Source organism: Cetorhinus maximus, chromosome 4, assembly GCF_964194155.1.
Source record: "Cetorhinus maximus chromosome 4, sCetMax3.hap1.1, whole genome shotgun sequence".
NCBI lineage: Eukaryota > Metazoa > Chordata > Chondrichthyes > Lamniformes > Cetorhinidae > Cetorhinus > Cetorhinus maximus.
Window position 1 is genome coordinate 154,457,054 of NC_135882.1, and position 23,887 is coordinate 154,480,940.

The following is a 23,887-nucleotide window of genomic DNA, read 5'->3' on the forward strand; positions in this document are numbered from 1 at the left end:
AGATTGACTGCCCTTGACATCAAGGCAGTATTTGACTAAGTGTGGCATCAAGGAGCCCTAGGGGGAGGTGATGGTGTGGTGGTATTGTCGTTGGACTAGTAATCCAGAGACTCAGGGCAGTGCTCTGGTTCGAATACTGAGGTTTGAATCCTGCCGAATTCAATAAAAAAAATCTGGAATTAAAAGTCTAATGACCATGAAACCATTGTCGATTGTTGTAAAAACCCATCTGGTTCACTAATGCCCTTTAGGAAATCTGTCCTTACCTGGTCTGGCCTACATGTGACCCACAGCAATGTGGTTGGCTCTTAAATGCCCTCTAAACAAGCAGTAAATGCTAGCCTAGCCAGCATCCCTGTCAATACGAATCGGGAAAAAACTCCTAACTGGTTGGAGTCATAAGGACAATGATTCTGGTTGTTGGAGGTCAATCATCTCAGTTCCAGGACATCACTATAGGAGCTCCTCAGGGTAGTATCCTAGGCCCAACCATCTTCAGCTTCTTCATCAATGACCTTCCTTCCATTATAAGGTGAGAAGTAGGAATGTTTGCTGATTATTTCATTCGCAACTCCTCAGATACTGAAGCAGTCCATGTCCAAATGCAGCAAGACCTGGACCATATCCAGGCTTGGGCTGACCAGTGCCAAGTAACATTCGTGCCACACAAGTGCCAGGCAATGACCATCTCCAACAAGAGAGAATCAACCATCCCCCCCCCCCATAACATTCAATGGCATTACCATCACTGAATTCCCCACTATCAACATTCTGGGGGTTGCCATAGACCAGAAGCTAAACTGGACTAGCCATATAAACATTGTGGCTACAAGAGCAGGTCAGAGGCCAGGAATCCTGCAGTGGGTAACTCACCTCTTGACTCCCCAAAGCCTGTCCACCATCTGCAAGCCACAGTTCAGGAGTGCGATTGAATACTTCCCACTTGCCTGGATGGGTGCAGCATCAATGACACTCGAAGCTTGACACCATAGAGGACAAAGCAACCCGCTTGTTTGGCACCCCTTCCACAAACATTCACTTCCTCCACCACCAACGCACAATGGCAGTAGTATGTGCCGTTTACAAGATGCACGGCAGAAACTTACCAAGGCCCCTTAGGCAGCACCTTCCAAACCCACAACTGCTACCATCTAGAAGGACAAGAGCAGCAGACACATAGGAACACCACCACCTGGAAGTTCCCACTCCAAGCCACTCACCATCCTAACTTGGAAATATATCGCTGTTCCTTCACTGTCACTGGATCAAAATCCTAGAACTCTCTCCCTAACAGCACTGTGGGTGTACCTACACCACAGAGACTGCAGTAGTTCAAGAAAGCAGCTCACCACTACTTTCTCAAGGGCAATAAATGCTGGCATAGCCAATGATGCCCACATCCCGTAATTTTTTAAAAAATCACAGAGGGCCTATGAACAACAAACAATGCCTGGGAGCCCAATGATGTGCCATCTAAAGACCTGAGCAGAAGAGAGCTAGACCAGCATTTAGGAATAAATGGTAAAACTGGGGGAAAAAAAAGTCTGTGGAGGAGTGGAGAGATCCAAGCTTGCGGGGTACTCTAGCAACATGGTCTGTTGAATTAGAAGAAGTTAATGGAAAGGGAATTGTGGAGTGACTATAAGTGGATCTAAATAAAAAGGAAGAAAATGGAGACAAATGGTTATTTTGGAGATGGCAGGTTCTTAGAAACCTATGAAGCAAGTAGCTGAAGTTTCACACCAAGACCTTATTACAACGTATTACACTTAAGATATTTTCTGTTATAACTCTAAACCTTCTTTGTGTCTATCGGTAGTTTAGTAGTAAGTACAGAAGGTTCTTGTGTACAGAACTGTTTCTGTATTAATTGCTTTGTAGGAAAGAATTGAATATTGAAAAGAGAGACATGTTGCTGAAGCTTTTATTAATAATCCCACCTCGTTGCACAATACCAGATCTAGTATAGCCTGCTCTCTGGTTGGCTCCAGAATGTGCTGTTCCAAGAAACTACCCCAAAAACATTCTACGAACTCCTCATCTAGGCTATCTTTGCCCGCCTGATGTGTTGAACTTGTAGAAGACACTAGTTTGTCCTCAGCTGGAGTATTGCTGTTATTAGGAAAGATGTGAAGAGAACAAAGAGCGTGTAAAAAAGATTCATGACAATGGTTCCAGGGATGAGGAACTTTTAGTTATGAAGATAGATTGAAGAAGTTAGAATTGTTTTCCTCCGAGAAAAGAAAGTAGTGGGGAGATTTGATAGTGGTATTCAAAATCATGTGTCTGGCAAGAGTTGATCAGGAGAAACTGTTCCCACTCGCAAAAGGATCAAGAATGATGGGGTGCAGATTTAAACTAATTAGCAAAGGAAGCAAAAATATCATGAGGAAAACCTTTTTCATGCAATGAGTGGATAAGGTCTGGAATGCATTGTGTGTGGTGGAGGCAGGTTCAATTGAGGCATTCAAAAGGAAATTGGATCGTTTTCTGAAATGAAAGAATGCAGGGTTACGGGGAGAAGGTGGGAGACTGGCACTAAGTGAATTGCTCATTTGGAGAGCTGGTGCAGACAAGATGGGCCAAATGGCCTCCTGCACTGTAATGATCTTGTGATGAGTTTTCCTTTGACTTGCTGATGTTGTCTTCAGAAATTGGGTCAATAGAAAAGTTGTCAGTATTTGCAACTTCTCCAACAATATCTGTGGTGATTTGAGTGTCTTTGAAAAGTACTAAAGAAGGCAAAACATGGGAACTTAAATGGATCCTATAGGCATATGTCCACATCTCTAATATTATACGCTACAAGTCTACCAGCAAGAGTACCATTTGAGGCCTTCCTTGGCCTAAGTAATTTCTTTTTGGTCTGCACTTGTATAAATTATTTTAATAACTACATTTCAGAATTTCATTGATTGTCCAATGATTTGGAAAATTTTGATGACGTGAATAAAACTATATCAAAGTTTTTTTTAGATTCTTATTTGGACATATAAAAAGTAAGGGTCTTTGTCTAATTTTGTGGTTTATATAAACGAAGGCATTTTTAAAAAATGCCCAACTATAAATGCTCCAGTAAAAGAAGGATTTGCATTTATATAGCACCTTTTCATGACCAGAGGATTCCCAGAGCAGATGAAGTACCTTTGGAAGTGTGGAGCTGTTGTAACTTTGCAAAATGGTGTCACATTTCCTTACAGCAAATCTCACAGATAGCAATGTAATGATGAGTAGAAAATCTGTTTTTTGACATTGAGTGTATTGGCCAGAGTACAACTCTGCTGCTCCTCTTTGAAATAATCTCGTCTGTCCTCTTAGGTGAGCATAAAAGACCTTTGTTTAACATCTCATCTGAAAGACGGTACCACTGATAGTAAAGCACACTCTCAGTACTGTACTTAATGTCAACCTTGATTTTGGTACTCAAGTCTGGAGTGGGACTTGAACCCACAACCTTCTGTCTAGGAGGCAAGAGTGCTACCAACTGAGCCACGGCTGACACTCGCTATACGTGGCCCTTTTCAATATTTTGTTTTGTTTCTTTGAGCTGTAAAAAGCATTCATGCTTGTTTGTGAACTCCATTTGTAATTTTTTATTACATCTAGGGAGTTTCCTGAGAGAGAAAATGGATAGAGTATTAAATATTGTGGTTACATGCAAGAGAATTTATTTTTGAGTGAAACTGGCCACTCCCTGTTAAGTGATAGGAAACCATACTACAGACTTAAGTCATCGTATCAGTTGGGTGTGGTAATGGAAGACAACTCCAAGAGGCAAGTCTGCCAAGGGTAGAAGACGGGCTTTGAGTTAAGAGTCCTGTAACATACTCTTTTCATACTATAGGGTACAGCAAAATAGTCAAATCATTGAATGCTGAAAGGAAAGAGAATGGTTTTACTTTAATTGTGCTGAATCTGCCCTGATTTATGCTGAAGTAGATAATGGCAGTATTTGGCTATTGCTCATACATTGATATATGCAGATTCTTGCAAGTTGGACTTTTTTAAACATAACTTGCTTTGAATTTTCTTCCTTTCCCCATTGATCCCCCTACTGGGGCACAGATGCAGAAAACAGTTCATTCTGTTTACCTAAGACGCCGCTAGTCCTGTATGTGCCTCAATACAAGAGCCAGCAGAGCGACCCTGCTCTCACCTGGAGTACGACAGTTAAATTTGGAAACCTCATTTACTGTTGTAAGAAAACAGATGTAGTAAAACATGAGTGCAAAGAACTGTTAGTTGGAAACTCAGCATTCCTACTAGATCGATGTTGGGAACGAATTAAGATACCTAGAAAATACATGTACAGCAAGTGGAAAAGTTTGACCCAACTTGCCAAGTGTGCATCTTTAATGTTCGACAAAGCTCGTGTTGACACTGGCTTTCCACAATGTGGACAAGGGCAAATTGTCTAATTTTTGTTATGACTGCCCAGTCTTTCTAGCTTGCCTTTTGTCCTCAGCTGACTAGTATCCTTTATTCGAAGGAAGCAATAGCACTGTGAGGCTGCTCCCCAGGTAGTTCTTTTGTTGTGCATTTTCCTCCCAGTCTGTGGTGGACATGCCACATTTCCTGAGGTTTGCCTTCAAGGAGCCCTTGAACCTTCATCTCTGACCTATCTCGTAGGTGGCGTCCAAGTTTAAGTACTACATGTCCATTCCATCTGAGCTGAGCTCTGAATGCTTCAATTCCAGACATTCATGTACCTTGAAGTACCTCAGTTTTGCTAATTTGTGCTCCTATTTGATGCCCATCATGTTCCGACTGCATCTCTTGTGGAACCTGTCCAACTGCTTAATATGCGTGAAGTAGATAGTCCATAAGCAGGATTTTTCGGATGGCTGGGCTTCCCACGCTGCCACCTGAAGATTTGGCAGAGAGTGCACCGGTGCTGATACCAGCTGCCTCGCAACCATTTAACACTCAGCAGGGTGTTAATTGGATAAGGTCCCCCATCTGGGGAAGAAGTCCCACCATAGGCACCCAATCGGATGGGCGGCATCATTGTCATCCCTGTGACGCCAATTTTGAGTGGTGGCCACTACTGGGACTAAAGAGATGAGCCAATGGAGGCTGGACTGAAGGTAAGTCTGGGATATTGGCCTGGCTGGCAGCAAGGGAAGTGAGGTGGTTGGGGTGTCCAGGTTTGAAAGGCCGGGGCGGGGGGGAGGAAGAGGGTTAAAGGGGTATATGACTTTGGGGCAGTGGACACGGGATCTCCAAAGGAGGTACTCCCCTTTGCCCGACACCAGCCTGCGCAACCAAAGCTGCCAGACTCTCCCCTCCCCTGGGTAAAATATGGCAGAGGCAGGTTCAGGCACTTTTAATGTAACCTCAATAGGCCCAAAGGCAGGCGGACTGCCCTTTGCCTCCATCGCCCTATGTAAAATAAGATAAAGTTGGGGCAGTTAGGTGGCGGGCAGGCCACATGCTGCATTTTGAGCTTCACACTCACCGGTGGGAGACCATAAAATTCTGCCCCATGTCTCGCAGCAATACAGGAGAGTAGATATTGCTACAGCTTTGTGTACAGCAAGGTTTGCTGTCAGTTTTACATTGCTTTTCCTCCACAGTCTTGCGTAGATGGGCAAATGCTGAACTTGCTCTGGCAATTCTAGATGCCACCTTGCTGTTAATGCAGACAGTGCTTCCGAAGTTAGCAACAGCCTTCAGGGTTGTGTCCATTGATAGTTATAATAGGTGGGGTGCAGAGTTTGTAAATCCTGTAAAGGATTATATCTGGACTAATGCAACAAGATTTGTTAGCAATTAAGCCGGAAGCCTACTTTGATCAGCAGTCCAAAAACAGTACCTTGACAGGTTTACATGTTCACTGGTTGCTTCTCCTGCCTGTGAGACCTTAACCATGTAAGTACTCCAGGAGATTTTCTCTTGTATGGAGAAAATTCAAATGCAGAATTACCATTACATGCTCATCCAGGATTGCAGAAACATGCGTTGAGCCACCGGAAATCTGAAAGTTGCTCCTTGGTACCCATGTGCAGTTTTAAAAAAAATTATTTTCAGTATCTGAATGTTACTGGTAAGGTGTTTACTCCCGATCCTTAGTTGTCATCTTTTGAACCGTAGCAGTTTTTTGCAACTGAGTGACTCGCTCAGCCTTTCACAGGGCAGTTAAAAATCAATCAAGTTGACATGGGACTGAATAGGTAAAGACGGTGGGTCTCCTTCGCGAAAGGATGTTAATAAACAATTCGACAGCTTTATGGGCACATTTATTGATTCTGCAATTGTATTTCTTCAATTGTGCCTTGACCGTGATGAAATTGATGAAACACACATTTGTGTTGCAGTTGCACCTGTGCAACTTCCTTTTATGCAACTCAAAGCAGAAATGCCTTTATTAGGTTCCCTATCAAATTTCTTTGAAGATTCCGAAACATTTGAAACATTGAATTACTTCACTTCAGTGCAGTGAGCCCTTAAGTAGGCAGAAAGATGTTCTTGCCGTCTTTAGGTTACTTTGATATTTCTCAACTGAGCCACCAGGTGGAGTGGAAGAAAAACTGTGTATGGTTTGTGCAACAGAAATTTGTAATCTGTGAACCAGTCTGAAGATTGCAGTCATGCAAATGTCTCTGAAGTTACATAATAAGAAATAATTTCAAGAATCCAAATGAAGTGTAATGCACATTTTAAATGTGTTGCCCATGCTCTGCTTAAAATAAAACTCCAAAAGGAAATATTAATGTATTTTACATTGCATTCTGCTGACAATGGGATTGTTGTAATGGAACAAAGTCACCACCTCCTGAGGAGGGGAACCATCTCTTTTTATTATGCTCTCCCAAGCATGATGATCGACACTGGCAACTTTAGCATTTATTTGCAATCGCTATTTTTTCTCGCCATGAGCGAGCCTGCTTGCAGCTTTCTGTTTGTTGACCTGTCGATACTACCTCCAGATGTTGCAGATGTACTGCAACAGAAATGGAAGTCATTTGGTAGTACAGAACTTGAGTATTGCTGAAAAAAGACATTTTTTGTCAAAGCTTTTTGTCTTGAAATGAAATTTACAAGAAATTGTCAAGGGAAATAACACATTTATACTGTGAGAAGAGACTGCTGATTGGTTAGAAAGTGGACTCTGGTAGATCCGTTGCCATGGAGAACACACTAATTGATGGTGACTGACAGTTAACTGCCAAACATTATTTGAAATTTAAACCAGGCAGCTTGACTCTGGTCACAACATTGCCCTGAGGAATGAACCAGTGAATGGCTGTTACGTATTTTGTTTAACTGACACGGGCACATGAAAACACATTGTGCCTGTTTCAGCTAAGTAAAATAAGTGAGAGCCATTCACGTGTTCATTCCCCAGGGCATTGTTGCGACCAATCAGAATCAAGCTGCCTGGTTTAAATTTCAAATAGTGATTGGAAGTTAACTGTCAGTCACCATCAACTGGTGCATTCTCCATGGCAATGCCTCTACCAGAGTCCACTTGCCAACCAATCGGCAGACTCTTCTCATACAGTATAAATATGTTGTTTCCCTTGACAATTTCTTGTAAATTGTCCTGATAAGTGCAAGACAAATAACTTTGACAAAAATTGTCTCACTTTCATTTCTTGAGCATTGCTGAAAGAATGTTTCACAACTTTCAAGCCACTGCTGATTAAGCCTGCATAGTTATTGCCATTGGTGCTGTTGAATCTACCACATACTTTGAGGGGAATCTGTTGCCCTCAGTGGTTCAGGCCCTCCTGAAAAAGAATGGGGAGATTATTTCCATCAGAAAGCTATTAAGTGTGTAAGGAAATTGTATCCTGAAAATAAAAAGTATGCTGGATGCTTAAAAAGTTCCTTTTTAAATGCATTTTTGTTTCTCCACTAGTTTAGCAGTTGATTAAATCCCAGGTTTCCTTTCAATGAATGACTTGGGCAGGCTCAACCTATGTAGAGTTCCGGTCATTGTCCTCCCTATTTCTGTATTTATAAAATGGGGTGTAAACTTATTTTTCTGATTTGTTGAATGACATGCTTCAGAACTTGTACCAAAATGAATAACATACTGTTCTGTTGAAAAGGGTTGGACTGCTCCAGGTGCTGGCATTAGCCCAGAGCAACTAGACCTTACAGATTTGTGCTACAGCCAACTGAATAGCTGTTCAGTTCCCCACTGAGGCGGCCTCCTTTTTTTTTTCTCTCCTTTAAGCTGTCATTTGCAATTGCTAATTGGACACAGACTTTGCATAGGCAAACATTGACTTGCAGGAAATACATCGTTTGGGCTTTCTGAGAAATAAGGGGAAAGTCCGAAGCATTCGAATAAGCAGACGGGGAAAGAACATCTTGCTGCAGCTGCAGAGTGTTTCTGTCAGTTTTGGCTGGCTTGCCAGATGAGGTATTTGTACGTTTCTTGTGCACATATAAATTATCAAAAGTTTTTGAAAACTACATTGTTTGTGTTCAGACTGTCAAAGCGGAAAGCTTTGGGAAGAATGTGAATCCTTTGCTGATGAGGGGAGACTCCCAAGAAAATGCCAACAGGGTTTTATGGCTTTTGAGCAGGAAGTAACCACCACATTTTGTCACTCAGTAAGTTTATTTCTGTTCCCCGTTTAAAAGGCTTGGTTAAGTGTATTTTCTGATTTAGAGATCTGTGCTGGGCAGGAGACTCTGCATGAATCCTAATTCTCAAGGATTATGTTAACTATTGAGATTTCAACATAAAACTCTTAAGGGAACGTAAGTATTACAATTGATGTTGGTAAACTATTAATGTAGTCACGCTTGATGCTGTCACCAGTTGCTAAACTGTCCCCTGGTTGTTCTACTGTGCTGAGGCTCCCTGTCTGCTGACTTTTTTAAAAGACATGTGAAATGTAACAACTGTATAACATAAAAGTAGTTGTTTAAGTCTGTGTGTGCATACTTATTAAATTTGTGTTTTTTTTTCATTTCAACATTGGACAGAAAGATAGTTTATACAGAAGATGTGTGCATGCTATCTCTGCATGCATATATATGTTACTATTTTAAAAAATATGTTCAACCTTAACCTACAGTACATTAATACAAATCACAACTCAACCTAACTGCTGCAAAAAGAAGTGTGTTGCTTGCTCATGAGGAATGGTGCACACCTCTTTTCCCTACCCAAAACAGCATACCCTGTTTAAAAAGTAACATCCATCTTCTCAGGATCGAATTTAATGTGAATTTAGGGAGCCTATTGGAGGGTATAAAAGATGTTACTTTATTTTATTATGGCATATTGGACATTGCTGTCAAAGTAATCCTTGAAAGATATATTTTTTGCAACTTGGTGTTTTATAAAGCATTTGGAGTGTTATAATACCTGTTGATTGCAGTTTTCATTCATTATGAATTAGTTTCTATGAACGTTTAAAGTATGAAACCTTGATTTGGGGTGGGGCTGGCAATTGAAATATTTTTAAATTGGTAATTTTAGAAGTCATTGTAACCTTTCTTAAATCTATTAGAATAATTTCTTAAACCATTTGAGTAAAAAGGTATGTCCACTCGGTCCCAGCATAATGCGATTTCTTTAGTTTGAAGATTAATCACAGACTATTTATAATGTACAACTTGCTGGTTCTTTGACAACAGTATCCATCTAGAAAATAAAAATTAAAAAATGCAAGGCTGGCAATGGAGGAAAGCAGCTGGCTTGCGCTATTAGCTAGTATGCTGTTCTTCCGCCTCTGGAACGTGGGTTTAAATCTAGTGTAAAAATCCATTCCCTCTGCTGACTAAATGGGACCTTTTGTGTGAAATCAATTTGGACGTGTCTGGTCCCCAAAACATCATCTCTATGTATATTTTTATATAAAATCAGAGAAATCTTGTAAAACATTACACATAGGGCGCCAAGACTAAGTGTAAATCTTAGGCCTTGTGACATTAGTGGTCAGGTGATAATTGGAACAGCTTGTGCAGATACAGTAGAAGTCTGCTATTCTAACATATATCCCGTCCTTATTTTAATGTTTGATTTTATATTATTTATTGTCAAATAGTTAAAATTGGGCATTTTGAGATCAGAGTTGGTTGAAGTGTAGGTGTTCCTCTGAACGACAGGCTGAGAAATTGGAAGACATGGAGGTGCTAAATTGCTGCGGCTTACTGGAGTGTAGTATGTGTAAAAGATTATGTAATCTGTTTTTGGAAATGTGGATATAGTAATGTACAGTAAAATGATTGTTATCCGGCATGCATCGGGAATAGGTGATGCGGCAAAAATGTTGGTTACCTGGGAGTTACATTTGCTGGAGATGTGGCACCCTCTGAACGTTTCAACACAAACCATTATTGTAAAACACTGTCTATCTGCTCTAATTTAGGTGCATGTAGAGTACGGTGCCCTTCAACAGCTTTATTTAATTTGGAACTAGCAGGGGGAGCATCGGAAATTCTAGTTAATAGAGCATTCTGGTTGGTACAGTGCCGGGTAACGCAATTTGCTGTATAATGGAAAAGTTGAGCAGCAAACAAAGTAACAGGAAATAAGATGCAATTTGTAGTTCCTTTTTTTCCCTTTTACTATCCTATTTGGCAGATTTTTTCAAATATCATCAAAGAATGAAGTTCTTCTGTGTACCTGTTTTCAAATTAATTGTCAGAAATGCAGGAGAGGCCCAAGACCTGTGCCCTCAGGAATGCTCAAGTGTGTGCTGTCTAACCTTCGAGGTCTTTAATTTGTATCTATATAACATTGCTGATGGTTAACTAAGTTTGACATTCTGAATTGGAGATTATTCATAAATTAAGCAACATTGCTAAGAACAGATAAATCTCCAGCTCTACAAAACACACAGATATATAAGCCCAAATAGGATCAAGGGGAGGATTTTTCCCCTCGTCAGGCGGGCGGGCCCGGGAGTGGCCGTGCAACGGTCCACTGCCTGCAGTCGGGCCCCAACTGCGATTTAATGCTGGCTGGCCAATTAACGCCCAGTAAGTGTGAAATGTGCGCTGATGACCTCAGCGCTGCCAGGGTGGGGGCGGAAGGAGCGCAAACGCTGAAGTTACGTGGGGGTGCGCTTAGTGAAATCGCCCTGCCTCAGGGAGCTGAAGATGTTAATATTAAAAATAAAGATTTTAAAAGTAAGGAAAACATGTCCCCTCATGTGACTTTGCCACATGAGCAGGGATATGTGAAAAATGAGTTTTAAAAAATTTTATTTTTAGTCACTGTTTGAAACCTCATTCTGCCTGGGGATGAAGTTTCACAAAAAATGCAAAGGCTGCCTGGCCTATTCGCCCGTCCACCAACTGTAAGGTTGGGTCGAGCTGTGAAAAATTCATTTTAACTAATTGATTAAGAGGCTTAATAGCCCTCTTAATTGTTGGGCGAGCTGCTGAATCGCATGCGTGCCGTGCCGATCAAAATATCGCGCAAGTGCGCAATGACATCAGGATGCTTGACTGATGTCATTGCACGCTATTTCACGCTCGTGTGTCGGGCCCCTGCACGCCGAGTTGAAAATCGTTCCCCAAGTTTCTCCGGTTCAAGGGCCAAATCGTGAGGACTCAAAGGGATGCACGGATTTTACAGGACACAACCTGGTCGTTCAGTCCATGTTAATGTTTATGCTGCCCATGAGCCACAGAATCTACAAGATGTATCATGGGCTCCCTTGTCCAAATGTGAATTCATACCCTCGTGTGTTTTTTTTTAAGTAATACAGCAAATCTTGTATATCTTTACCATAGCCTAGATGACTTCAGACATATAAAATATTTTATGATGCTTAGCTTGTCACCTTTTACATTTGGGATCGGCCTTGACAGTCTCCTCTTCTTCTCCAACATGTATATTCGGTTCTGGCCACAACACAAAAATGCATTATTCGAAATGAACTCTGAAGCCTCAGCATGATCCCAAAATTCTTTGTACTCTGCGTTTTAAGTATTTTTATTTGCCACAATTGTCTTGACCTTTAAAAGTGATGATTATACAATCAGTCCCAGACTTCTTTCATTTTAAACTCCTTCCTCGAATGCAGCCCCATTTCATCGTATACATGTGGTGCTTGTTAACGGGTGCGCGAAGCTTTACATTAATATCAGATTTATTAAATTCAGTTTGACAACTACCCATGGTAAAATATGAACTTGAAATAGCTAGTCTAGTCCTATAAACGTCAATCATTCTCAACTTATACAGCTGCAGTTTGTTCCCAATAAAGATTTCTTATCACTAAGATTTTAGAGATTCTAACATACTCATCAGTTCTTAATGTTTCACTTATCAAATGTGTGCTATAATCAATAACACACATGGATGCATCCTTTTTCATCTCTACTGCTCTTTCTGATACCATTCATACCATAAAGATAGCATTTCTTGTTCTCTATCTTCCACAAAACCACTTTGAAGGGCTGAAATTTCTGGCTTTACCTTGCTCTTGGTCCTATTCATCAGTACTTGAAGAAGGATCTTTAGTAATATGACGCATTGTCATCGGGCTGAGTGTGACAGAGTTCACATTCAATTGCTCTGGGCTTCTTAAGAAGTGCAATAAGTGTTGATTTACGTTAATCTTCTGGGGTTATTTATTCATTCATGGGATGTGGGTGTCGCTGACTATGCCAGCATTTGTCACCTATTCCTAATTGCCCTTGAGAAACTTGAGTGGCTCGCTAGGCCATTTCAGAGGGCATTTAAGAGTCAACCACATTGCTGTGGATCTGGAATCACACTTAGGCCAGACCAGATAAGGATGACAGATTTCCTTCCCCAAAGGACATTAGTGAACTAGATGGGTTTTTACAACAATTGACAATGGTTTTATGGTCATCATTGGAGTTTTAATTCCAGGCATTTTTAATGAATTCAAATTCCACTATCTGCCATTGTGAAACTTGAACCTGGATCCCAAGAGGATAACCCTGGGTCTCTGGATTATTAGTCCAGTGAAAATACCACCACGCCACTGCCTCACACCGTGTCAATAAAAATAAGACTTGAGTTTGGCTATTCCAAAGTCTTAACTTTTAATTTGCTCCTTGACTATTTGATCTGCACCTTTGGCTTTGTTTTTCAACTTATTGCTGTTTTTTCTTTGTCATTGGACCGTCCATGTTTCCTTAATTGTTCGCTGTCCCTTTCGCCTGTTGTCCTCAAGTAAGTCTTAGATGTATTCAGTCCATCTTGCAAACACTTGGTCCCTTTTCCATGATAACTTCTCTATTTTTCCCTTTGGAGATTAAAAGGAGGGTCTGACATGGATGTGTTTTTCTCCCCAGATTTATTCAGTTTGTATAGGGAGGTGAGAGTGACTGCCCATGACATTAAGGCGACATTTGACAGAGTGTGGCATCAAGGAGCCCTAGCAAAACTGGATTCGATGGGAAACGGTGGGGGAAACTCTCCACTTGTTAGTAATGTTTGGCACAAAGGAAGATGGGTGTGGTTGTCGGAGGTCAATCATCTCAGCCCAGACATTGCTGCAGGAGTTCCTCAAGGTAGTGTCCAAGGCCTAACTACCTTCAGCTGCTTCGTCAATGACCTCCTTTCTGCACGTCCCCCTCCCTCCCCCAATCATAAGGTCAGAAGTGGGGATGTTTGCTGATAATTGCAGTGATCATCAATCATGACTCAGGCACCGAAGCAGTCCATGACCGTATACAGCAAGAGCTGGGCAACGTTCAGACTTGTATGGCATGAATGTACATCAATCCAAGTGCCAGGCAATGACCACCTCCAACAAGAGATAATCCAACCATCTCTCCTTGACATTCAGTGGTGTTACCATTACTGAATCTCCCACTGTTAACATCCTGGGGGTCACTATTGATCAGCAACTGAACTGGACCATCCTTATAAATACAGTGGTACAAGAGCAGGTCAGAGGCTGGGAATTCTGCTGCGAGTCGCTCAGGAATGTGATGGAATGCTCATGACATACCTGGATGAGTGCAGCTCCAACAACACTCAAAGCTCGACAGCATCCAGGACAAAGCTCACTTGATTGGCACCTCATCCGTCACCTTCAACATTCACTCCCTCCACCACTGACGCACAGTGGCAGCACTATGTACCATCTACAAGGTATGCTCCGCAGCTGACCAAGGCTCCTTTGATAGCACCTTCCAAACACATGACCTCTACCATCTAGAAGGACAAGGGCAGCAGATGCATGAGAGCACCATCCCCTGCAAGTTCCCCTCCAAACAACACACCATCTTGTCTTGGAACTATATATCATCCCTTCACTGTAGCTGGGTCAAAATTCTGGAACTCCCTTAACAGCATTGTGGGTGTACCTACACCAGATCGACAGCAGCGGTTCAATTGCCCTTCTCAAGGGATTCTTAGACGTATTGAAGACCTTCCTAGATTACAAAAGTAGGGAGGTCATGTTGGAGTTGTATAGAACCTTGGTGAGGCCACAGCTGGAGTACTGTGTGCAGTTCTGGTCGCCACATTATAGGAACGATGTGATTGCACTGGAGGAGGTGCAGAGGAGCTTCACCAGGATGTTGCCTGGGATAAAACATTTAAGTTATGAAGAGAGGTTGGATAGACTTGGGTTGTTTTCATTGGAGCAGAGAAGACTAAGGGGTAACCTGATCAAGGTGTGCAAGATTGAGGGGCATGGGCAGGGTGGATAGGGAGCAGCTGTTCCCCTTAGTTGAAGGGTCAGTCACAAGGGGGCATAAGTTCAAGGTGAGGGGCAGGAGGTTGAGGGGGGATGTGAGGAAAAGCTTTTTTACCCAGAGGGTGGTGACGGTCTGGAATGCGCTGCCTGGGAGGGTGGTGGAGGCGGGTTGCCTCACATACTTTAAAAAGTACCTGGATGAGCACTTGGCACGTCATAACATTCAAGGCTATGGGCCAAGTGCTGGTAAATAGGATTAGGTAGGTAGGTCAGGTGTTTCTCACATGTCGGTGCAGAATCGATGGGCCGAAGGGCCTCTTCTCTGATTATTAGTTGGAGATTGCAATCTTAATAATATAAGATTTGCTGCTGACGCCGTTCTTATTGCCGCCTCTGAAGAGAACTGCTAAAGATTTTGGATAGAGTAGTGAGTAAAAGTGTGAAGAATTGGCTGGACATAAATTGTAGGAAACAAAATGTGTCCACAAAGACATACCAGAATGTAAGATCACAGTGTAGAATGAAAAGATCAAACAGGTAGACAAATTTTGTTACCATAGAACCATAGAAAAGTTATGCACAGAAAGAGGCTTATTCAGCCCATGTCTGCACTGGCCAAAAGAGAATTTTTTTTTTTAAAAACTAGCCACCCATTCTATTCCCACCTTCCAACACCTGATCTGATCTGTAGCCTTGCATGTTACAGCACTTCAGGTGCCGATCCAGGTACCTTTTTAAAGGAGTTGAGGGTTTCTGCCTCCACCATCGAACCAGGCAGTGAATTCCAGACACTGACCACCCACTGGATGAAGAAGTTTTCCTCATGTCCCTTCTAATCCTCCTACCAATCACCTTTAAATATGTGCCCCCTGGAATTGACCTCTCTGCTAAAGGAAATGGGTCTTTCCTGTCTATTCTATCTAGGCCTTCATAATCTTGTACACCTCACTCACCCCTAAGCCTTCTCTGTTCTAAGGAAAACAACTCTAGCCTATCCAATCTCTCCTCATAGCTGCAATTTTCAAGCCCTGGCAATATTCTTGTAAGTTTCCTCTGTACACTCTCCAGAGCAATTATGTCCTTCCTATAACATGGCGACCAGAACTGCTTGCACAATTCCAGCTGCTGCCTAACGGGGGAAGTATGTTAGTATCTGACGGCAAGTGCGGCCAGGAAATAAGATGAGGGATTGGAATGGCAAAAGTCGCATTTCAAAAAATAAAAAAGATTCTGATCGACTCAAAATTGGCCATGAAAACAAAGCTGAGAATCCTGGAATGCTACATCACACCAATTTTGACTTACAGAAGTGAGTATTGGACAATCAGTGAAGCAAAGCAGAGAAGAATTGGAGTTGCAGAGTTGTGGTTTTTGAGGTGAATAATGGAGGTATCTTAGGTAAGTCACACTACCAATGAAGAGGCGCTAGTAAAATCTGAAGAACTCGGCTGCCCAAGATCAGGAAGAGACAGTTGGAATTTCTTGGGCACGTAATGAGAAATTAGTTAGAAAGTCTGATGTGGATGGAAGAGATCGAGGTAGACAAAGAATGACCTTTTTATGGAGCCTTGCAAACAGAATGTGGCACCAATGAAGATGATCCACTCCTCCAGGACAGATTAACACAGAGGTCCATGGTCACTAACACCCTTTTAGGGCCTGGTAGCTGAAGAGAGATGAGAATGTACTACAACTGTTATGCGACTGAGGTTGCAGGGCTGGAGGAGTGTGACCATCAGTTTTTAATACAAGTCTTTGTGAGGTGGTGGGGGGAAGGGAGCAGTCATTATAGATCAGAAATGGAGTGAAAAGGACGTACTCCAGACTAATTAAGTTATGGGCAGCGGGATTTGGATGAATAAAAGTTTACAGAAAATGAGATCAGTCCTGCAATCATTAGAATGGCTGAGTCTGGAGATGATGACTGATTAGGATAAGGGTTTGAGTGGCAGATGGGCCAAGGTAAGAGCAGAGATGGTGATATTGAGTCTGAAGTAGGCAGGCTTTATAATGTAGATGATTGGGGTCTGGGGTTTAATGGGGATGCCCATTCAAAAATCCTAGTTCAGTCTGAGTATTGAGTTGGTGGAAAAGGTTAGCTATGTGGTGTGATTATAGGAACTATTTGTTATCATTTGCACTCTTTTTGGCAGGTGTTTTTATTATCAGCATTAATCCTCATATCATCATATACAAGGAAGATTTCTTTCTCTCGCTAAACATTAAGGCCATTTTAATCTATATCTAGTCCTGTTAAAGTATTACTGGAAAAAACATATATAACCTCTATGCATCGCTTGCTCCAGTGGTGCTGCTGCTCACCTAATAACTTTAGCATTAAAATAAGTGGTTATTTGTGGTCTATGGGGCCCGTGAAAATACTAGTATCTAGTGCGATTGGATCTTCGGAGGTCACCAATTTTATGCCAGAGCGCCAAGTTAAAAGTGAATTTAAACAACTGTGTTGGTTAGGTGGTTAGAAAGATGAAGCTGTCCTCAGTGAATTTTATTAGCTGGTGGCTAAGTTGCTAGGGGGTTACGTGATGGTAAAACAATTCCGTTTGTTCGCAAAGGATTTGCGATGAAGTGGGTTACCTAGAAAAAAGTGGCGTGTGTTGCTTAAAACAATTAACACATGGAATATTAATCGTGTGTGCCATCTGAATGACATGGAGTTCGATTTCATTTTGAGAGGATGAGCAATTCTAAGAAAAAGAAAATGTAGACTTGGAACTACGTGCAGAACGAAATCAGCTGCTCCAGTTGATTTTGTGCCAAGAACAAAGAAAGCAAAATCATTTAGGTTACAGCCTGCAGTATTTTGTTCTAGTTGCTAGTCAACAAGTTGCTAGTCAACAGTTGAGTACTCTATCAAAAAAGAATCCTCCTCCCAGCAGCATTTTAAACCAATAGTTTACTTCTTATTAATGCACTCTTACTGCAATTCTATTCTATTTATGAAGGAAAATAAAACGATAAGACACTGTAATTTCATTAAAATATATTTTGAGATCAATTTCAATTAACACCAACTGAATACCATCAGACTTAAATGTACTAAGATTATTTTAATTGATGTAAGTTTGGTCCATTCATTGCTTTACAAATGACGTTGAAGGTTATTGGCAGCTCTGCTAGTGAAAATAAGTAGAGTGGTTAGGAAGGACCTAGGCCCTTCAATTTTATGCTACTCAATTTAAATCTCCAAGTGCTTTAGACATTTTTTTTCACCTTTTTGATAACTGGTTTCAAATCTATTGAAGATTTATTGTATGAAAGTCTGCTGGTTGTATGGTTCAAATATGGTCAATTTTGGTCCAATTCCTATTAAAAACCCAGTGCATGTCTGCCTCTAATGGATACTTCACTAGGGCTACAGCATAACTGGCATGGGAGAATGGCGCAGTGACATTGGGATTGAGGCTTTTTATTGGAATTGTATAGTGAAGCTTACTCTTTGGCCATGCCATATGTGAGCTCAGAGTAACACTCTGGTGTCATTTGATGAGATTTCCTAGCCATTGTTTCTGTTCCTATCCCTGGCAACTCCCAGGCTAAGTCACATTGTTTGCAACTTTGGTGCCATATTTCACCTGGAGATGAGCTATGACCACATGTGCACAACACCATCACTTAAGGTTGCCTATTTCTATTGTTTGATTCTGCTCCTGCTTCAGCTCATTTTTCGAAACCTTCATCCACGCCATTATCTCTGGACTTGACTGTTCTTGGTTGGCCTCCCATTTTCCACGCTCCACACCCCATGCCCCATAAACTTAAACTCATTCAAAATGATTGCTGCCTATGTTCTAACTCTCACCACCCCCATTTACCCTTGTACTCGCCGACCTATATTGGCTCCTAGATGTTCTCATCCTTGTTTTCAAGTTCTTTCATGGCCTTTGCCCTCTGTCTCTGAGACCTTCCCTAGCCCTACACCCTCACCTGTGCATCCCCCAACTTTAATTGCTCTACCATTGCTGGCCATGCCTTCAGCTGTTAAGGCCCCAAGCTCTAGAATTCCAAAACCCCATCAACTCTAATTCTTTACTCCTTTAAGACTCTCCAATAAAACCCACCCCTCTCATCATGCTGTTGGTCTATCTCCTTATGTTGTTGATATCAAATTTGGTTTGTTAAGGCTCCTGTGAAGTACTATGAGATGGGTTTTGTAGACCCTTGTAGATAGATGGTGAACAGGCTTTGGGGAGTCAGGAGGTGAGATACTTGCAGCAGAATTCCCAGCCCCTGACCTGCTCTTGTAGCCACGGTATTTATATGGCTGGTCCAGAAGTTTCTGGTCAATGGTAACCCCGAGGATGTTGATAGTGGGGGATCCAGTGATGGTGGTGCCATTGAATGTCAGGGGGAGATGGTTAGATTCTCACTTGTTGGAGATGGTTATTGCCTGGCACTTGTGTGGCACAAATGTCACTTGCCACTTCTCAGCCCAAATCTGAATGTTGTCCAGGTCTTGCTGCATACAGACAGGGACTGCTTTAGTTACTGATGAGTTGCAAATGGTACTAAACATTGTGCAATCATCAGCAAACATCCCCACCCCTGACCTTATGGCCACTTATCATGGAGGGAAGGCCATTGATGAAGCAGCTGAAGATGGGTGGATCTAGGACACTACTTCGAAGAGCTCCTGCAGCGATGCCCTAGGACTGAGCTGATTGACCTCCAACAATCACAACTATCTTCCTTTTGTGCAAGGTATGACTCCAACCAGTGGAGAGTTTTCTGCCTGATTCCCAGTGACTCCAGTTTTGCTTGAATTCCTTGATGCCACCCTTGGTCCAATGCTGCCTTGATGCGAAGGGCAGCTGTTTTGTCCTTGTTTGGACCAAGACTAGAATATGGTCCAGAGCTGAGTGGCCCTGGCAGGACCTAAACTGAGCAGGTTATTGCTGCTTTTTTTTAAACATTAAAGGCACCATATAAATATACATTGCTTATGTTGTTGATCAACACAAGATTAACAAAAGAAATGTACAGGTACAGTAGTGTAGGGTCTGTCTATCACTTGCATGCCAAACAGCACAAGCAGCAAGTGATAGACAGAGCTAAATGACCCCACAACCAACAGATCAGATCTAAGCTCTGCAGTCCTGCCAGATCCAGTAGTGAATGGTGATGGACAATTAAACAACTGACAGGATGAGGAGACTCCAGAAATATCCCCATCCTCAATGATGGCAAGAGCCCAGTATATCAGTGCAAAAGACAAGGCTGAAGCAATGCAACCATCTTCAGACAGAGATGCTGAATCAATGATCCATCTTGGCCGCCTCCACTGAGGACCCCAGCATCACAAGCACTAGTCTTCAGCCAATTTAATTTACTCCATGTAATATCGAGAAACGACTGAAGATATTGAATACTGCAAAAGCTATGGGCCCTTGCAACATTCCAGCAATAGTACTGAAGACTTGTTCTCCAGACTTAGCCGTGCCCCTAGCCAAGCTGTTCCAGTAGAGCTACAACACCGTTGATGATCGTGTGTAGATAAATGGGGTGGTAATTGGCTGGGTTGGATTTGTCCTGATTCCCATTGACTTCAGTTTTGCTCAGGCTGCTTGAGGCCACACTAGTCAAATGCAGCCTTGATGTCAAGGCAGTTTCTCTCATCTCCCCTAGAGTTCAGCTCTACTGGAACAGCTCTTCACTGGCGAACTCTTCACTGACTGGAGTCATATCTAGCACAAAGGAAGATGGTTATGGTTTTTGAAGGTCAATCATCTCAGTCCCGGGAAGTCATTGCAGGCCTTCCTCAGAATAGCGTCTTCGGCCCAATCGCCTTCAGCTGCTTCCTCAATTGCCTTCCCTCCATCATAAGGTCAGAAGTGGGGATGTTCGTTGATGATTACACAAATGTTCAGCACCATTTGCGGTGACTCAGATACTGAAGCAGTTCGTGTCCATATGCAGCAAGACCTGGAAAACATTTCAGGCTTTGACTGATGTGTGGCAGAATGTTACTTTCCACTTAAGTGCTAGGCAATGACCACCTCCAACAGGAGAGATCTAACGATCTCCCCTTGACCTTCGAAGGCATTACCATCGCTGAATCCCCTACTATCAACATCCTGGGGGTTATCATTGATCAGAAACTGAACTGGACCAGCCATATATATACTGTGGCTACAAGAGCAGGTCAGAGGATGGGAATTCTGTAGCGAGTAACTCAATCATGACTCCCCAAAGCTTGTCTTCCATCTGCAAGGCAAGATGTATGATGTTCCTCCGCTTGCCTGGATGAGTGAGGCTCCAACGAAACTCGAAGCTCAACAGTGTCCAGGACAAGCAGCTCGCTCGATTGGCATCCCTACAGCCACCTTCACCCTCTCTGCCACTGATGCGTGGTGGCAGTGGTGTGCACCATCTACAAGATGCACTGCAACAACTCACCAAGACTCCTTCAACAGCTCCTTCCAAACCTGCAACCTCCACCACCTAGAACAAGGGCAGCAGATGCATAGGAACGCCTCCAGCTGCAAGTTTCCCTCCAAGCCACACACCATCCTGACTTGGGACTTTAGCACCGTTCATTCACTGCTGGGTCAAAATTCTGGAACTCCCTTACTAACAGCACTGTAGGTGTGCCTCCACCACTTAGACTGCAGCTGTGGTGAGCCACTATCTTCTCGAGGGCAATTTAGAATGGGCAATAAGTGTTGGCCAACCAACAACTCCCACATCCCATCAGTGAATACTTTAAAAAAAAATTGGTTCAGTCAGAATTATGACATTAGAATGTACAAATAAATGTTTTAAAAGAAAACATTTATAACAACCGTAAAACGAAGCTTAAGAGAGCCAGCGAGCTTGGTGAGATTTGTCCTTCAATCAGCTTGTGTAGTGTAAGATCTTTATTTCAATAATTTTATTTAATATAAGTAAAATAAATGAAAATTGAATTGTTGTAAGATTTTTTCAGTCTCTACGTGAGTTGCAGATTTTTTTGTAAATGTTTCCTATTTGTTGTTTGACTTTGAATTACACCAAACAAAAAGGGAACACAATTTGCATGTTGAGGCTGAGTGATGATTTCAGCCATTTTCCAGCAAGAATCAATCGTGGAACCTGTTTTTGGCTGCTGATTTATGTAAATACTCTATAGCATACGAACAGGTATAGGCCATTTAGCCCCTCCAGCCTGTTCAACTATTCAGTCAGATCATGACTTATCTGTGACCTCACTCCATATAACCATCTTTTGCGCTCTATCCTTCAATGCCTTTGGCAAACAAAAATCTATTAATCTCAGCTTGAAAATTAACAATTGAATAATTGATTCAGCGTCAGTTTCCACTTGCAGAAGAGAGTTGCACACTTCTCCTCTCAGCCTGTGTGGAAAGAAGTGTTTCTTAATTTAACTCCTGAAAGGTCTGGTACTAATTCTTTTGGCTATGCCCCGCAGTCATAGACTCCCCAACTAGCGGAAATAGCTTATCCCTACCTGCTCCCCTTAATATATTGAAATCTTCAACCAAGCCACTGCTTAACTTTTTGAATTCCAGGGAATACAACCCCAGTTTATTTAAACATTCCATAGCTTAACTTTTGGAGTTCGAATATCATTGTTGGAAATCCTCGCTACACACCCTCTAATGCCAAATATATATCCTGCCTAAGGTGCGGTGCCCAAAATTACTTTCATGGGACTCTGGGGCCTCGTTGTAATATCAATGGAGAACCAGCAAACTTGGCAAGATTTTTCCTCAAATCAGTTTGTGTAGTGTGAGATCATTATTTTAATAATTATTTTCTTTTAAACCAGTAGAATAAAAGAAAACTGGATTGATGTTATCAAGCTATTTTATCTTGTAAGATTTTTGCCAAGCTAATGTCCTGTGAACACTAGTTCAAATCCCACAAAGGTAGCTGATGGGAATTTTAAATTCAATTAATTAATTAAAATCTGGAATTGAAAGCTAGCCTTAGTAATAGCCCCATTACTAGCATTGATTATTGTAAAAACCTATCTGGTTCGCTAATGTTCATTATGGGAGAAAATCTGCCTTGCTCACCTGGTCTGGCCTACATGTCACTCCAAACCCACAGTACTATGGTTGACTCTCAGCTGCTCTCTGAAATGGCCTAGCAAGCTGCTCAAATATACCAAATCCCTACAGAAACACCAAGAATGAGTAAAACTGGATGCAACCTGGCATTGATTTGGGCAACGGAAATGACAGCAGCACACTCAGCAGCCCTATCAACCTTGCAAGGTCCTCCTTACTAGCATCTGGCGGATTGTGTCAAAATTAGGAGAGATGTACCACAGACTAGTCAATCAACAGCCTGACATAGTAATATTCACGGAATCATACCTTACATACAATGCCCCAGACACCACCCTCACCATTCCTGGGTATGTCCTGTCCCACTGGAAGGGCAGACATAATGATGCCATAGCACAGTGGCATACAGTCAGTATTGGTAATTGTCCTAGGAATCCTCAACATTGACTTAGGACCCCATAAAGTCTCATGCATCAGGCAAACATGGGTAAGGAAACCTTTTGTTGATGACTACCTATCACCCTCTCTCATCAGTACGCCTCCATGTTGAACAGCGCTTGGAGGAATCGCTGAGGATGGCAAGAGCACAGAATGTACTCTAGGTGGGGGACTTCAATGTCCACCACCAAGGGTAGCATGGCAGCACCACTACTGACCAAGTCAGCTAAGTCCTCAAAGACACAACTGGCAGACTGGGCCTGTGGCAGGTGGTGAAGGAACCAGCAAGAGGGGAAAAATTACGTGACCTTAATCTCACTGATCTACCTGCTGCACATACATCTGTCCATGACAGTTTAGTTAGGTGTGACCATTGTACAGTCCTTGTGAAGATGAAGTTTTGACTTCACACTGAGGATACCCTCCAATGTGTTGTGTGGCACTATCTCCATGCAAAGTGAGATAGATTCAGAACAGATCCAGCAGCTCTAAACAGGACATCCGTGAGGCACTGTGGGCCATCAGCAGCAGCAGAATTGCATTAAACCCCAATCCGTTACTTCATGGCCCGACATATCCCTCACTTTACCACTACAATCAAACCAAGGGATAACCCTGGTCCAGTAAATCGTGCAGATGGACATGACAGGAGCAGCACCAGGTATACCTAAAAAATTGGGTGTCAACCTGTGAAGCTATAACACAGGACTATTTACAGTGGATCAGATGGCTTTGCAGTCTGCCCCATCCAGTCGTGAATGATGATGGACAATTCAACATCTAACTGGAGCAGGTGGCTCCACAAACATCCCCATTGTT

General features: G+C 42.3%; 1 protein-coding gene across 5 annotated transcripts in view; it reads left to right on the top strand.

The window, feature by feature from the left end:
* Positions 1 to 23,887, top strand: part of LOC144679962 (protein tyrosine phosphatase type IVA 3-like) — a 166,685-nt gene that overhangs the window by 56,339 nt on the left and 86,459 nt on the right. The window contains exon 1 of one of the 5 annotated variants that reach the window (XM_078540974.1): positions 8,027 to 8,374. The exons of 3 other annotated variants lie outside the window; for them this stretch is intronic. The gene's annotated coding sequence lies outside the window, so the exon portion shown is untranslated. One more of the 5 variants, XM_078540976.1, reaches the window with a different exon arrangement.